The sequence below is a fragment of the Symsagittifera roscoffensis genome, chromosome 7 (genome assembly GCF_963678635.1).
Source record: "Symsagittifera roscoffensis chromosome 7, txSymRosc1.1, whole genome shotgun sequence".
Classification (NCBI taxonomy): Eukaryota; Metazoa; Xenacoelomorpha; order Acoela; family Convolutidae; genus Symsagittifera; species Symsagittifera roscoffensis.
Genome location: NC_087068.1, coordinates 41080891 through 41092141, shown reverse-complemented (window position 1 = coordinate 41092141; position 11251 = coordinate 41080891).

The window sequence follows — 11251 nt, the reverse complement described above, 5'->3', positions numbered from 1 at the left end:
TCAAGCTGCAATCCTGTGGATAAATGGTGGAATTTAATTGGCTGTCACCTTAATTTCCTGCGTTCCCATTGGCTGGCGGTAATTCCCATTCACCTTTTCCTGATTAAGAACAGGATTGGGAATGGAATATTGTAAATTAAATGCTACTTTCATTTAATCGGCTGAGATGATTTTAGTGGCAGAAAATTAGGGATCAATTTGTGAATTCTTTACCAATATCCTCCATCTGATTAAAGTCTTAACAGTTTAATGTGTTTAGTCCCTTGGGTAAGGAATTAGTAGTTGAATAATTTGACAATTGAGATGTCAAACGGTTTCCTTTAAGTGCTAAATTGAGAACATTTTAATTTAGCTCCAATAAATTCTGATGAACCTATTAATCAAGGGATGTTGTCTAAATAAATATTTAATTGAGAGGAGGAAGAGCGCGTGAGGCGTTTTCGTTAGAAAAGTGCTCTAGAATTTTTTTCCTGAAAGTTTGAAAACCTGGAATGACCAAATAACGCAATATTTCGGAGCTGAAGCCGATTTTTTTAGACCAGAAAAGGCCTTCTTTGTGTGCTCACATTCGAAATTAGTGTATATTGGAGTCCTCAATAGGGTTTGCAAGCAAATAAAAATTGTAAAAAATGTGAAAAATTTTGCGACCGGAACTGAGAGGGGATCATTCCTCCTACCTCGGCACGCAAAGGAAACTAGGCTTTGCCTAGATTGTTCTAAATTTTATCTAGTGAAGCGCAGAGCTGTCAGCACCGCTAAAGAAATCAAATGTACTTATTCACTAGTTCATTTTTTTAACAGTATTTAACTTTCTTGATCCAGGATTCAGACCTATATGCATTGTTCCTTAAAAAGTAGAAAAAAATTGAGAGAAAAAATGAGAATTGTTCAGAAAACAAGCATCCATTTTCCAGAAGAAGCATTGAATACTTTCAAAATTGTCGTGAGCATTCTGAGAAAACTTCTGGCTGTTTGAATCAAAAGATGGCAGCTCACAGCCTAAAATTGTATTATACTCATACTCTTGGCATATCTGGCTTCAAATTGATTTTGTTTGTCACTTTTGGGCGTCAGCTGCTTTCTTTGAATTTTAGAAGAAGTTGACTTTAATGAAAGAGTTATTATCCAGCAGTCTTTCCGAAGGCCAAAGTATTTATGATAAATGATTTATAATTATTATAATTCTATGATGCAAGGTTAATAATCTGATCTATTTTTATCTAAAATTTAAGAGATTAAATCTGTTGTACTGAAGAACTCTGCGGCATTTATTCCAACAGCTACCGATTAAAAATTACACAGCATGAATATTTTCCGCATTTTTGTGCAATATATTTTTTATAATCATCTAAATTGGTCTTTGAAATACAAAGGGGGTTCTAAAATGGGGGATATTATCGGAATTTAAGACCCAGCTGGCGTGCTTCGACACGCGCCCACCTCTTTCATTAATTATGGCGAGATTGGCTATTAAATACCTCAATTGGATTTGTTGCCAATTAAAATTCCATCTTTTCTACACACCGGAGAGGCAAAAATTCACGTGACATCTGGGAAGTCTGGACAAATTTGGAATTCCACATCTGGGAATGACATCTGGGAATCTAAAAATTAATCCAAGTGGAGAAGCAAATTATCAAAAAAGTATTTTAAGAATAATGTGTCAAATATCTTTTGACTTTGACTCTTTCCTGACGAATTGGAGATCATATCTGTTGACTTGGATGCCATTTGGGCCAATTACCCCCCCCCCAAGATACACAAAAAATACAAGTTTATTTTTCACAATATCAGTAGCAAACATCACTACCCTTCACAAACAGACCACATGTCAATCAACATTGAACGCATTTCAATTTTTAATAAGTTGATAAATTTAGAATCCTTTGGATTAATATTGATAAAATTCATCTGAACTTCGAATGTATTTTGGATAGAAATTAGGTGAAGTTTTTGACATTCGCTGTTTATGCAAAATTGACACTTGGGACTGGGCGAATAGCAGCAGAGTGTAAATAAAAAAGGGAGAAACTCAATTTTCTCAATTCTCTCTTTATAAAATATTCATAACTAAATAATGGAACCCGCACTGTTTCAGATGATAACAGGCAAGGGTTCAGTTAGGAATTCATACCGAGATGAGAGCTTTTCCATAAGTTTCACACTTGATTAGCAAACAAGTAAATAAATTCACAAATAAATTCACATTTTCAACACTCGTTCACACATATTAAACACCACACATCCATTTTCGCATCCCAATTATTACCCACTGCCCATTCCCCCTCCCTTTTCCATAACCCCCAACTGATATATTCACTCACCCATTTTCATGAATAATTTCAAGTCAAAAACGCAGCCAACCAAACACAAAATTCTTCAACTTAAAATGCTTTTAGCGTACATTTAATATGAAAACAAATTAAAAATGCCCTGTTGAAACAATCCACTTTTCAAAAATTCGCAAATATGTGAAAAAGACTAAAAATCCAATAAATTGGACAAATATTTAAATTGTTCACTTTAAGAAAAATTCCCAAATATTTCTTTTGATAACCTAATCTACTATTTTGATAATATTTGATTTTCTAAGGGGTGCGATGTTCATTTGACAAAGAATGCAACTGGAGAAATGTGGGAAAATGTGCTTGTAGTTGTAAAAGTGAGGAAATAGGATTAGCTGTTGGCTAAATTGCGACACTTGAACTATTCATATCTGCCTGCTGAGATATCGATACAATCATTTTTTTCCCACAGTAGGGTTCCTTTTGAAAATAAATCCGGAATTTCATCTCTTTATTTATCCAAAAATGTTGCAGAAATTTATGATGAATTGAAAGTAACCCGACATATAATGTCAGAGTCAAATATAGCAGTCAAAAAAGTGATTGTCAGAGGCAAGCATTCATCGCGCCCCTCGTTTTTTAATTTATTGTACAGGTTTCATGAGAATGTGAGCATAGTGTTTTTTTGTCAGCTGTAATTTTCTTCAGACATAGTCGAAAAAACGGTTTTTGCCGGAACTGTTTTATAACTCTGAATCATTCCATTGTCTTTATTGAACATTTAAAATCTTCGCTTATTCCGACCATTGAAATTCAAGTCTGGTTGTCAAAATTGAATCCTACAAAATAAGGTGTCATAGGTAAACATTAGGTTGTGAGATTGCTGTTCGATTTATGAATGAAAGAGCTTTCAAAATGCTATTTCACTAGACTATTTTGAAATTTCAACTAATTTCATGCAAAGAGTGGACGATTTGACTAATATATAACAATAACCTAACAAACCCGATGAAAACAAATGATAATCGAAAGTCTATTAATACGCTTTATGAAAAAATTGAAAAAAAAAACATGAAAATTAAAAAAGTTATAAAAATATTTGTTTCATTTGCTTGAAGTATTTACTTTCAAGTAGAAAAAATTATACACCCCATCAAGCAGTAAAAGATTGATTTATAGGAGGGGGAGGGCGGGGGCAGACGCCTCCGTCAGGTATTCGAACCCTTGCTGACCCAAAGATTCCACCTACTATTATGAGATATATAATTGTAGCTGACTAACCCTATAAAATTTCTAACGGCGCCAATGTATACTAATTTTGAGGAGTACCGCGCGCCAAAAAAACGCAATATGTTGGTTAAAATTTTCCAAAAAAGGCCTTAAAACATTTTTTCGGCCTGTTTTTTTTTAATTTGCCTGCAACGCGGAAACTTTGGCAAAAACAGGTCTTTTTAGTGCTTTGGGAGAGCTCGGAAATTAAATCGGTTAACCTAACAACAAGGTCGAAAAAATTTTGAAACGTTTTTGAAAATCCGGCTCTCCTTGAGAAAATTCTAATTTTTTTTTTCAAATTAGTGTCGTTTTTTCTTGGTGGTGTAATAAACAGAACCTAAAAAAAAACTAAAACTTGGGCATATTTGACAGTAGAATAGGTCAATTGGGAAACAAATTTTGTAGAAAAATGACTGGAAAAACGAACTGACTAGAAAAACGACTAGAAAGGCTAGGAAAACGTTTTTTGTAGAGAAATGACTAGAAAAAACTTAATTGAATGAACTTTTTTTGCAGAAATTAAATGAATTTTGAATATTTTGATTCTCAAATGAAACTAACTTTTTTCACGGTCTAAACTGTTATCTTGAAACTAAACCAAAAATAAGAAATAATAAACTGGTTTTTCTCGACATGAAAACTGTTTCAAAATTTTAAATGTTGTTCTGAAAGGGCTTTAATACGATATATCTCTTGACCCATTCCAATATTTTTTTGTTGCGGCTGATTTTGCGTGGAAAACAAAAAAGAGTAAAAACTACTAAAACAAACACGAATACAAATTTCTTCCACATTTTTCAAATGTTCGGAACAGTAAAATTTTTGTGAAAAACATGTTTTGCCTGCAATTGTTTTTCTAAAATTCTGGACGTTATAGTCCTGAACAAATGTATGCGAGTGTCTAACAGTTCTTAAGAGGCTTATTAAGGGATGCGAAATATTTTGCTCGGCGAACTATTTCGCACTCAAAATTGTTGCAAACAGAATTGAGGTAGCCCGATTACCCCTACGCAACTCAAGTCATAGCCACAATAATTGAAATCGGCTGTTAGTGAAGATACACAAGCTCAAATTTTTAAATTTGTTATTCTAATTTTCCCGAACCAAAGTTTTTAGAAGTAAACTAAAAGTTATTCCGCATACAGGCAGACTAGCTTGTTACAAATTTCGAACTAATCCGAATTTTAAAAAGATAGAAAAAAACTTTAAAAAAAATTCTTTTTTCAAAATAGTGTCACTGTTTGTTTGTGCGTGATGTGGTAAAAGGATATGAAAGAAAGCCTTTAACTTAAGAATGTTCGTCATTCATAGTAAAACAGGCAAAAAGAGAACAATTTTGTCCCAAAAATTCTTGATAAAAAATCTATGAAAACTTAGAAAAAATCCCTGTTTTTATACTTCAATTTTATGCCAAAAATTTTTCAAAGGTTTTAAAGTTTTTGTTCCTAAAAAGCACTAAAATTTTCGAAAACAAAGTTAAAAGAAAAAACCAAATTTGAAAGGTTTGAAAAAAAGTTTTGCGGCTTATCCTTCTATAATATGCCTAGTAGCTGGCTTTAATCAATCGAAATTGAACTAAGCATTGAACCAAAATATCTGGACACAGTTGTTTTTTTCTCGGCAAATGTATAAAATTTCATGATTATTCCCGTGATTGTTTGTTGCACCTGACTGTGCGTCAAAAAAACTAAAATATTCAAAAATGCAAAGTTTTCCTCATTTCGTAGGCACTACAAATCTACTCCAATCAAGACCAACATCTTGACTCTTACTGCTTTTGAACATTTTCGATACAAGAATTGACAAAACATCAAGTAAAAAAAGAAAAAAATGTTTTCAGACTTGTTATACCTCCACCCCAAGCACTATATTAAGCTAAAAAATAAAATCAAAATTTTTGCGTCAAATAATTTTGGTACGATTTCGATAGTCTGACTAAGCCGCCGCTTATGCGGTATTATAACGACTATAATGCGCGTTGATTGTCCAAAATTACCAAATTGGCAAGTTTCAAACACCCAAACTCTTACAAAACAAATTCATGTAAAATACCATTGAGGTCAAACCATTGATACTTTTCCAACCCGCCAAAAATAGTAATTAGAGAAAAAAATTGTTAAAAAAAACACTTGCGGACCAATATATCCAGTTTTTGAATATGCAATCACTTTCACTAAAAATTTTCAAAAATTCAGCACAAACAGACATGTCACATACTTTATGGAAAGCTACAACTGGTAAAATGATGTTACAATTTGATTGATTAACCTAAAAAGCGGCACATACTGATCCACACGAATTTCACTACTCCTTCCGAACTTAAGAGCAGCAACCGCTACCAACCTCTCCCTTGTTTCAAATTTGTGAGGTGTCGCTTGTCTCAAGTTTGGCAATTTGTTTTAATTTTACGCAATGGTCTTGAGTGATTAGTAGCGGTACCATTTCACCGTATCGTGAAATTTTTAAAAAAGAATCAATTCCTGAATTTTCGTTGGAATAAAATTAAACAAGGACAGCTGGTTACTGTGCAAGTAGCACAGAATGATCCGACCATAGTCTTATAAAATACAACATTTTTTTCTTACAAATTTTTATAGAAATAAATTTTTATAGAAAGTTACTTGAAAAACAAAAAAAAAAGATAAAAAAAGAAATTTACGATTTTCTTTAACTTTGCAGTTTTTTGACAATTCGGTCAACGTCCTGAACAAATTTATGCGAGTGTCTACGATGGTTCTTAAGAGAGAAGTTCTTTAAAAAAACAAAAACACACCCGATTACAAAGCCCCTCCCCTTTTTCAAGGGTCGCAACAAAACGAACAAAACTGATGAAAAAAATTAACTTATGGAGCCCAAAGCTGGATCAAAATGATAGCAGTATGATAACTTATTTGACCGTCAATGACTAAATTGTGAGCCAAACGGGAATCTTCAGAGCAATGAAAATATATCTTGCTGTTGCTAATAATCATCAAATTTCCAATTTTCACTAATTTGTTATTTCAATTTTGCTAAAATAAACGATTATTTGGTATCATTGAAAAATTTTTCAGAAACTGTATTCATTTATTTTTAAATTTTATTACAACAAATATTTGATCAATATATATTTAAGTGTTTTTATTTTTTAAGGCATCATTTTCGATTTTATGAGAAAAACAAAAGTTTTCATTTCATTGAATCTCTATCAATTATTTTCAAGTTATTTTTTAAAAGTTATTTTTATTCTATAAAATGATCACTAATTGTTTTCAATTTGATTTCTTAAATCAGACAAGGTTTCTAAAATTTTCTGTCGATATAAAAAACATGAGCGTTTTCATGAATTTTTTAAGTTTTTGAAATATGAATTTGGAAAATTTTTTGAATTTAAATTTGTTTCAGTTTTTTTGCAAGTCTTACAATTTTCAATTCAAAATCGTCAACCAGAATTAATTGTCATAAAAAGCCCAAAAAATCAAAAATCAAAAAAAATCAAACTGTTTTGACAAATTTCTTAGATCGGAAAAACGAGTATTTGAAGCTTCCTTTAGCGTTTCCTGGTTCTAAAAGCTTAATGATTTTTTCTCAAATCAATGTTCAAATTTTTAGATACTAAATTTTATTGATACAAAAATCGATTTGCATACAGATGATATTTTGTTTAAAAAAAAACAATTTACGATAGCTCATTTAAATACGTAAATACATTTAAAATGGATTAAATTGATTTTTACGGTGAAAAAAAAAAGGATTATAAATTGCCTAGAAAATGGGTTTAACTGAATTTAAGCAAGATAGTGAAAATCATCAAATTTCCAACGAAACTGATTTAACTTAACTGTTGTTTTATTTTGAATCTTGAGCAAGTTTGTGCGCTCAAGAAAATCTCCATCAGAGCTACAAAGGGCAAGAGTCAGTCGAGGAGAATTTCTTACCGCAAAGTAAATTGTTTAAGGGATTCCCTTTCAAATTGTGCAAAACTAAGGGTTCCCGCGGTAAAGAGAAGTAGAACTATGCAAAAACTGTTCAAATGTCATTTTCATGTTTCATTATCAACGTTCTAGGCTCAATTTTGCTAGGTAAATAAAAATAACATATTTTAAAAAAATTCAAGTTAAAACAAGTTAAAAAAATTTAGATATTAGTGATTCTCATAGTTTATTTTTAGGTCAAACATCCGATCAAAAAGTCAATTGAAAATCTGTATATGATTATACGTATAGATTGAGTATTAAATAAAGTTGTAGCAATTGATTTAAATCCTAAATGCAATTGATACTAAAATCCGTCGGAAAACGTTACAGAAAAAATTGACAAAAAGACTTAAATCGATTTAGAATTGATTGAAATTGGTTTTTAGGCTTAAACTTTGTAGCAAACTAAATCGACTTTAAAACCAGTTTCTTAATTATTTTTTAAATTATCTGTATAAATTCGAATGCAATCCCTTTCTTGTCAAGGCGGGATGATAAATGAGTGGTAAGCCAGATGAGTGGGATGATTGTTAAGCGGAGGATCATGGTCCTAATTTGCAACAGTAATCGATTTTAATGAAAAAATTATTAGACAAGTTTTTTCATTATAATCGTTTTTTATTCAAGAAACTCAGGTGCGTGGAGGTTGAACTAGTCATAAATTGTGAGTGGTGTAGTATGATGCATCAAAAACTCTGGAAAATTTTGTAAAAAAGCTATAGTTTCACGTAAAATTTTTGTTTTTATCTTCGCAATGACTTTTTCCCAATGATAGCAGCGTCTCAATTTCAAAGAAAGACACAACAAAAAACTTTATTATATATTCCAGTAAAATTAAGCAAGAACCATCCCTAGATAGCTTCTCAAGCTTTTGTTTTTTCTTCAAAGCTGTAAAAGTTTAGCCGCTTATTGAAAGTTAAGTTGCACGTTGAACAAAGTCTTTGCCAGTCGTTGATATAGATATTACTAGATAAGACATCATTAGTAGCCATCAACAAGGTTGTATTTTTATTTTTGTCCAATCAAACTTTACCCACTAGTCAATTTGGAATTTTTTTGAATTGCCTAAAACAGTGATTTAAAATTTCATAGTTTTTGTAAGTAACTGTAACCTGAATTTTCTGAGACAATTGTAAGGCAACCTGAAATTTTTTTTTTTGGATTGTGACAATGAAAATGGTAATTCCTTTTATTCACAGAGTGAATTTTTTTTAGCTGAAACTAATCTCAAACAGAACAACGAATCGCCTTCGGTGGTAATTCAACCAGTTTCTGTGGCTCTGAATTCAAAACGTGAAACACCGAAATTGCAGGTAGATGGGGAATCAGATGTGTTAAAATTAGACCAAGATTTCTTTAAAACTTTTAAACTGACGTATATGAAATGAATTTACCTTTTTCATTTTAATAAGAGTAAAACAGAATTTCCGTTTGTTTTCCAATTTACTCAGAAAGTTCAATTTACACTTTTTTTTTCAAAAAAGATTTTAGTTCATTGTTTGCGCTATTGAAAAAAGTTAATACAACTGAAACACACCCAATTACAAAAATTTTTTTTGCTTAGTAGTCAGATCAAAAAAGTGTTTTTGAAAGAAGTAAGAAAAATGAATTTTCAAAATATTCTCCTGCTTTTTCTCCGAACTTAAAAACTAGTAGAGCAACTTTGATACTAATCAGAGCTTTTTTCTCAAAATAGCAAAATTAGATTTTAATAATATCAGGTCAGGCTAGAAGCAAATTGCAGCACTTGCCTTTTTAAGTTGAGCAACGAAACATTTCAAATGTTCTCAGTAAAGGCAGAATTGTTTTCAAACGTTGTAGCTTTTTGACGAAATCAGATCAGTCAGAATACACCAGCTAAAATAATTAGGCATTTTTCTCATCACTTTTATCGTTTATTGTTTGAGGCAATTGTCAAGTTTTTTAGCTGGTGTTTTTGAACTGATCTGATTTTGTCAGAAAACTACGTTTCAAACAAATTTTGCATTTACTATGAGAATTTGAAATGTTTTATTGCTCAATATTAAATGCAAGTATTACAATTTGCTTCTTCCAGCCAGACATGATTTTATTAGAACTTGATTTTGCCATTTTGAAAAAACAGCTCACATTAGTATCAAAATTGTTCTACTAATTTTCAATTTCTGAGGGGGGTAAATTGAAAATTTATTTTCATTGTACTTTATTCAACAATAGTGTTTGTGTTCCGACTACTAAGCGAGAAAGAAAGTAGTAATTGTATGAGTTTTAGTTTTTTGACAGTTTTCATTTGCAAAAAGTTATCGAGCTTCACAGTTCGTGTTCTGAATCAAACGCCAACTTTCTAAATTCGCTCTTTGCACATGCTGAGATTTTAAAATTGTTTTTTTTTCAGCTGTAATATCAGGTGCTTGGGCTTCGACCAGATGCTTTTTTAAACAATTTATTTGTTACTAATTATCTAATTTTATATTTACCAATATAATATACTTTTTTGGAGTGCCTTTGTTGCATAAAAAACTGAATTTTAAATTTTTGATGATTCATTAAAGTGACGAATAAAACAAAAGTTGGAATTGCTCTTAATTTACTCTTGCGACCAAGCGCGGATTTAGAGGGGGCGGGGGCGGACGCCCCGCCCCTCAGGGATTCGAGACCCTGCTGACCCGAGGGGTCCCCTCTTTGAACTAGTTTGAAATATCAATTTTTGGCTGACGGACCACAAAATTTTTCTAAAGGCGCCTAATTTTGAGAGGGGGAGCGCACGCCGAAAACATGCAATTTTTTTGTCAAAATTTTCCAAAAAGTGCCTAAAAACGCCTTTTTGGGCCTGTTTTTTTTTCTCAATATTTTGACAGCGGCGAGGAAAATTCGGCCAAAACAGGATCTTTATAGTACTTCGGGAGAGCTCGGAAAATCAATTTGATCGACCTAAAAAAAGTCGACGAAAGTTTTGACAAATTTTTGAAAATCCGCTCCGCCCCTTAAGAAAATCCTAGATCCGCCTTTGCTTGCGTCACTCAAAAAAATGGCCAAAGAATCAGACAGTTTGTATCAGCGAGTTTATTTTGCAAAACACAACTAAAGAAAAAATAGAGAAGCTTAAACTTAAATGCACATGTTACAGAGAGGATTCGAATAGCTTCAAAAAAAGTGCAACCTTACATCCAAGCGCCACAATTAGAAGAAAAGAAAGCGCCGTGTTTTGTTTTAGTACGGAAATTGTTGTCGTCATCCTGTTTTAAACATAAAAAGAAAGGAATATATACTTCAGAAGCAGTTAATCAGAGACGGGTCAAATTTTACCATCCATTTTTTTTCTGATGAAGTGAGGTTTTCTTTAGCAATAACTTCTAGATGAGAGTCTGGCGTCGGAAAACGGACAAGTGTTAACAAAAAAGTTCTCTGCTATTATCCCGTCCAAAGATTTCTGTCATCCATATTGGAATGATCTCATCCGCTGTCGAAAAGAAACTCATAGTATGTTCCAATCCTGATAACTCACTGGCTGAAATAACTGCACTGGTCGTTTCATTGAGCAACAGTTAGGAGAGAAAGTTGGACTTATAATACTGACACAATGGTGTTACAAACTTGCAGCCCAAACTTGAATAGTTTGGTTTGATTGCAAAATGATGAAAGGCGACAAACATGCTTAGCATTGCTTAGAGGAAAGCGTGGAAAACGCATAGAAAATGTAATATCATCTTGCATAACAAATAGTGTTTTCCGGCATCCAAAAAAAAACTATCACGTTCA